Below are 6,624 nucleotides of genomic sequence, written 5' to 3'. Positions count from 1 at the left end.
CGAGCGTCGATATGATGGAATCCACGGACGCGCAGCTTGGCGACTGTTTGTGAACCAACTCGTCGCTACCGGATGGCGTACGTGGCAGATTGTTGTTGTTGCTTTTCTCTCTCTCTCTCCTTTTCTGTTTGTTATTGCAACCAACTGGCATTGGTGGTGCGGTTGTCTAGCAAGGCACCAGTTCGCATCAGTCTTCTGGATGGCACCGGTGCGGGGAATCAATAATCCGTCCAAAAAGATCCTCTGGCAGATTCATTCATTTTGGATCTTCCCCAGATCAGAGCAGCTTACCGAACGAGGAAGCATGGCGGTGTGGTGGATTTATATAGAATTTGCTGATTAGAGATGAGTTCTTTTCCGTTTTCCTAAAGAGGAATTAACCGGAACGATAGCATTATGGTGGATCCTGGACGCGAAACATAAATAGAATCATCCGCCGGAGAAAGATCAAGTTTGCTGAAATGAAGTGGCGGTGCGGTCGGCCGCAATGTCCCAAATTCCCGACCAATACCCGTGGCCAACCCGTGGTTTACAATGACCCAGTTTCTAGGTTCCAGTCAAGCAAGGCAGCGCCCATGGCATTAAACATTCATTTTGCATTGCATCATTTCAATCACCACGTCCTGTACCGCGTACACCAAACACTCTGGCAGTTTCCGGACTCGTTTCGAGTAGCAGCAGCAGCAGCAGCAGCAAAACGGTGCTCTTAGCAGCTCGTAGTCCCCTCCGTACGCTCAACACTCCGGAGCATCCGGTGGCGAACGTTAAACGAGCAGCTTTGAGTAACATTTCAAGGACAGTTCGGGCACAACAGTAACGGAGTCAGCACCGTTTTCTCCTCGGTGCTTTCATCCGCAATAATGGTGCCACGCTGCACACAAAGACACGCACACGCCGAGTGGCACACAGGAAAAAAAGGTGGCAAATTGAATCCCGAACCGTGACGTCAACGGTGACGACAGAACTCTCGAGCCACCGCCATCATCATCATCATCATGTTGCTTCTGCAAGTGTGGCCGACGAACGAACAGGATCAAACATCAACCAATCCACCCCGTAACACGGGAGACACTCGAGCACTCACGGTGGGCCAGCGTTGGGTTGGGTGGCCAGTAACCACCTCACCTCGTTCGCTCGCTCACTATTCGCTCACCAAGGCAACCAAGCGAAATGGGGCTGATTTCGGTGGATTTACCCCTCGCGTGGGGTGGAACTGGGGTGGTTAGCAGAAGCAGGGGGGAAGCTATAGACATGAAGACGCCAGTCCGGCCGAAAGATGAGACACCGATCTGAGAGCACCCACACCACCCCGGGTGAAGAGCAGCCTCCAATCTCTCTGCCGCTCCCTCCGTTCGTTAACTAATGATGAGGCTGCCACACCAGTTCTCTCTCTCTCTCTCTCTCTCTCTCTCTCTCTCTCTCTCTCTCTCTCTCTCTTTCTCTATCTCTCCACACCCATGTGTCCTTCTGAATCGCTGGTAGCGATGTTTAAATTACAAAACTTTGGCACGTTCTAGGCGGCTGCCCCTTTCCTTGAAGGTCCTGTTTGGTTGTTTTCATTTTCATTCTCCACTCCGAACACATGATGTCCTTCCCCTCTCAGATCCATCACACTCAGGCCTGACCCACGAACATGAGAAATCCCGCCTGGCCCGCCACCGCAAAGTGAGAAAGCAAATTTCTCAGAATTGCACTGACGAGGACCTCGAAGGACCGTTTTTTTCCAGGAATGCGAAGCGAACCAACAACGTGCCAACCGTGGTTCGTCCGTTCTTAAAGCGGGCGAGAAACAATTTCACGCATCACGCGAGTGTCGCGGAGCGCCGGGAGGCGCCTATTGCCACTCTTTGGCTCACTCCAGGCCTCACATGGCTCACGCGCCTGTTACACCCCCCCCCCCCTCCCCTCCCTCCATTCCCTTTCGACTCGCATCGCCATCGCCTTCGGGCGCCTTTTGGCGTTTATTTGTGTATCGATCGAGCCCGTGCCGTTCCTTGGCGTTCAATGGCAGCGCGGACCGCCTCAGTTCGTTCGTATTTTTTTTTTTAGGTTTTGTTTTCAAGCCACACGCGACTGACCTCCGCAGCGTTACGACGGTCCGTACGGCCCCGTTTTTTGAAGTGAGCATAAATTGAACGTAACCCTGCCCGGGGGGAGAATTCAAGCCTCTCCAGCTCTCGATGGAATATGGAGCGATGAAAATGGAAAATCATTTTCCCTTTTTAATAAAACGGAATGCCAATAGAATGTCGCTGGTTAGCTGGCTGGCTGGCTGGGGAGTGTATGGGTGGTCACTAATGGGAGGTCCACGCGGAAAGGAAGCGCAGCAACATTCTCTGGAGGAAACACCAGTTTTTGCCAGTGCGCCCAAGCGAACGTGGACAAAAGGATGATTCATCAGCCGTTAAACGGTTGCGGGTGTCCCTCGGCGGTGTCGGTTCGATGGTCACGCTCGCGATGGAGGCGCCAGTAGCGCGTACATTTTTCCACGCAAGCTTAGCATCCAAAGAGGACAGTTTCGCTTTCCGAAATAGCTCACGTATCACGGCTATTCCACAAATAATCACGACGCGATGGCAATACTCCAAAATACTCACGCACTGTACATCGTGAAACGTGTTTGCTACGATGGGATGCGGGCGATGAAAACGAAACGAAAAGTGGAACGAAAAAAGAAACAACACAATGGCACCGTTTGACCCTCGGCTCGGCCCACGGGGTCACGGACGGCCGGAGGTGGAAACTTCAAACACTGGCCGCAACACTGGTTGACGATTTCAGGCACACAAACAACACAATCGACGGACGGACGGAACGGTCGTCGTCCATCGATTGACGTGACCACTCCGAGCTTGGGTGACGGACTGGCGTGCTGGGCTGCCCCGAGCGTGGTACGCCACTGAGTGCCACAGCCACGACCATCGCATCGCGCCCCGGTACTCATCGGGAAGGGTGGCGCCTCCATCGGTCACGGCTTTGCGAGCGATGTAACGAGCGCTGACGCTGGTGGCGTGTGCGTATTGGTGCCAGCGGTAAGTCATGACGTATTTCTTTATTTACAACAAACAAGCTCTGCTTTGCTGCGTGCCCAGTGAGTGCCCAGTGAGTGTCAACGGACTCGGACAGTGCGAGCCACAGCGCGAGTGGCGAAAGCCAAGGAGTAATGTGGAGCATTTCGCTGGTCCACCGTTAAAGTCCTTCTCTCTTCTCTAGGATGCTTAACCATGATGATCCCCTTTTGTGGTGGCAACCATGGTCCCCCTTCGCACCACCAACCGTTCGCACCCAGCGCTGCAACGCACTTAATATGCGAAGCATTGAATGAGCGGTGAGCACCGCCAGTGAAGAAGCAGAGACGAAGCAGAAACGAAAACCATCACAACACACCGGGCCGGATCTCGAAGGGGGATTTTCCGAATTTGGAGATGCTTGGTGCTTGAAGGGGATGAGGTGGCGCATACATTAGCATAGATTATGTGCAGGTAAACGGCTACAGTAGCGATAAGGGCACTGGAAATCGTTGGATAAGAGGTCGGTTCACCTCAAGCGGTTGGACATGTTCGGTCAGGACCGGGAGTACCAGATGTGTGTGTGCGTGTGTGTGCACGATTATCTCATAACCGAAGATCCAGTGACCCCAGGATCTTCGGTTATGAGATGAAGTTTAATTAACGGCCATGATCTGTTAGTATCGTTATGCTTGTGCGTGGTAAGAGCGTAGAGTAAGGGTCTCAAAATCATGTTAGCATGCGGACCGCAGTTTAAAGTAATAACCAGCCGGCGGGCCACATAATTTGAAGGTTCCAAAACTGGTCGCCGCACCGGGAAAACGAAATGATGAAGCTCCGTTGCCGAAATCCGATGATGGAGGCGCCAGGTAGCCGGTAAAATTGCATACTTTCAGGGGGTTTGCAATAGAAATTTGGGTAAAAAACTTAAGAATCTCAAATTCCATTATGAGACGCACTTACGAATGTTGGAAAAATGTTGAATGGTAGCAACCATCAGCATCGACATCCAGCAAACAAACAAACAAACGTGTAGCTAGTCGGCTATCGGGGTCTGAGGATCGAAATTTTCAAATATTTACAATACAGCAATCACTGCAACCGGGAACTATGGTTCGCGCTGGCTGTTGTTTAATGATTCAACAGCCTGCTGGGTTCACCCAACAGCCAGTCACGATACGGTGTTGCTTGTTGACTCACGGGGATATCAGTTTCCAAAAGCTTTCCCGATGTCAACCTCCCTAGTGAGATCACCTTAAGGTTCCTTCAACCATGGACGCGCCATCGTCATCGCCAGGAAACGGTAGAAAGTGTAAACAAATCACACCATCATCACCATCATCACCATCATCGTCAACAACATCATAACAATTCGTCTTTCGATTGCCGCGAAATGCGACCAAGCACTGGCATTGGCGTTACGCATGTAGATCGAAGAAAGCATTTGCGAGTGTGTGTCTGTGTGCGTGACCTGGGATGTTTTAGATTCTTTTCGGCTCGCAAAGGCTCTGGTCTGGTGGCCTAGCCAAAACCAAAGGGACGCACACATACCCGCGTGAAGGATTCTTATCCGCAGTGCCGGGTACTCCGGGTTGCCGGGAGTTTCTCCGCGAGGTGGTTTGCGTGAAAGCTTCACTTCGCAACAAACGCACACACAAATGTATACAGAAATACATGCACAAGCCACCGGACAAGAGGCGGAAGTGCGTGCATGCGTGAAAGATTGCGGAACCGTTCGAGCAACCGTCGTGGTTTTGTTGGCCGCTCAAACCCAACGCAACGAGCCTTTCCCCGCAGAAGGTGTTCGGTTCGGTTGGCCAGCAACATCGGACACACATCACGGACGTCTCATCACGGACATCTTCTTCGCCTCCGGAGAAGCATTCGAGTGTGGCGCACCGACCAACGTGTATCGATCAAGCGCCGGATTTCATAACTTATTACCGACCGTCCTCGCAGATCGGTGGACGGACTTGCCGGCATGGGCACCGCTCCTAGAGGTCCTTGGCTAGCGGAAAGGCACTACGAATGGTGCAAGGACGCACTAGGAGGGAGGTCGAAACGCACTGCAACGGAGCGTACCGGGTGGGTGTGCATCAGGGCCACCAACCATGCACCACATGGACCACTCTGAAGGAGCGCTTCGTGCTCGTACCACGTCTTCGAAGTAGATTACAATCACACAATGGTCTACAGTTGGCACACTTTCACTCTTTCGCCCCGGGCGGGGGGGAATAGACAATTGAAGTGCACCCCCGGTGCCCTCCTTCCACTCTTCTATAAAAAATAAAGAGAGGTAAATAGAGATAGTGAGCGATCTATTTTTGGCCGTTTTTGGAATGCTTCCAACAAAGCAAACTCCAATTCGAAAGAAGCTACGATTCCGGTTCGAATCCGGTGGTGGTTGGCCACTTGGCACAAGCAGGAAACCCACCTTGCGCTGTCGCGCACCGGGTTTTTGGCGTTTTGCACTAATCGAACCACACGCTCACCTTCAGCGTTCGAGCGAGCGAGCACGGGACCAGGCCTCTGGTGCCAGAAATTGCGAATTGTCATGTTCAGCCCTTTCCCAGCCAGCCCGTTTCGGGTTCTCTACTTGTCTACCAGTCTTCACAGAAAAAGGGGGGGGGGGGGGGGGGGAGGGGACATCCTAGGTTGTCGTGTCCGCGTGCCGCTTTGTAACAAGCCACACATTGACAACGACAACGACACGAAAGCAGGGCACGGGGTCTCTCGCGTGGCCACGGTTAATGGACCAGCAAAAAAACGGGGTCCAGGAATCGCCCACCCCCGGCCCCGTCCCTCCCGGTTCCCTCGAGGACAAACTCGCATCACATCGCGCGTCGCGTCGCGTAAGAAGGGCCACTGCCACTGTCTCTCTGTACACGTGCGCGCGCGCGTCCATGTGTATGGGTGTGTGGGTTCTATGATGACAAACGAAAAGCGGTGCTGGCGGTGAGAAGACGGGAACGGTGAAAGGGGCCCGGGGATGCGACAACACTGCTTGTCTCGTTCCAGCGGACCGGGGGGCCCGGGAGCCGCGCGGAATGAATGAAGTGGAAAAGGGGGGAACCCTCCATCGTCCGTTGGCCTCATTCTCGTTGGCCCAAAAAGGAAACGGCCGAACCCCGTCGTCCTCCGAAATATGTTCCAGTTCCCGCGTGACCTGAACCCGAGCTGCTCGTCTCAGGGTGGCCCATTTTGTGTGTGCTTTTTTTTGTTTTTTTTTTTGTTTTTGGTCAACCAATGTAACGTGAGATGCGCCTTGTTTTGTTCGGCGTCTCTAGGGTCTCAGGTGGTGCTCGCAAGGATAGTGAAAGGTTAGCTGTTACGCTGGTGAATCGATCCCCTTTAGACTTACCTCACAGTTTATATACATTCATGCGGCAGAGAATGCTGCTTAACCGCGTACACTTGCGTCACCGTCGGCGTCGTCGTCGTTGTCGTCGTTGTTCTCGCCTTCGTTACACTCAGCTCAGCGCCAGCTCATGTGGACGGACAATCTGGACACTGGAACTGGCACTACCCGGGAACCGTGCGGCCAAAACCGTTTACGGCCTTTCGCTGCACCACTCAAACCCTCAAACCCGTTAGCCGATCACCGTACTCGCCACCG

At 53.1% G+C, this 6,624-nt stretch overlaps 1 protein-coding gene across 2 annotated transcripts in view; it reads right to left on the bottom strand.

Annotated features, from left to right (window-relative positions):
* LOC126573156 (voltage-dependent calcium channel type A subunit alpha-1-like) overlaps positions 1 to 6,624 on the bottom strand; it is a 26,834-nt gene extending 20,210 nt beyond the window's left edge. For both annotated transcript variants that reach the window (XM_050233083.1, XM_050233084.1), the window contains exon 1: positions 6,370 to 6,624. The gene's annotated coding sequence lies outside the window, so the exon portion shown is untranslated. The remainder of the gene's footprint in view (positions 1 to 6,369) is intronic.

Source organism: Anopheles aquasalis, chromosome 2 (assembly GCF_943734665.1).
Source record: "Anopheles aquasalis chromosome 2, idAnoAquaMG_Q_19, whole genome shotgun sequence".
NCBI classification, from domain to species: Eukaryota; Metazoa; Arthropoda; class Insecta; order Diptera; family Culicidae; genus Anopheles; species Anopheles aquasalis.
Note: the sequence above shows the minus strand (reverse complement) of the source record. Positions and strands in the feature narration are given on the sequence as shown.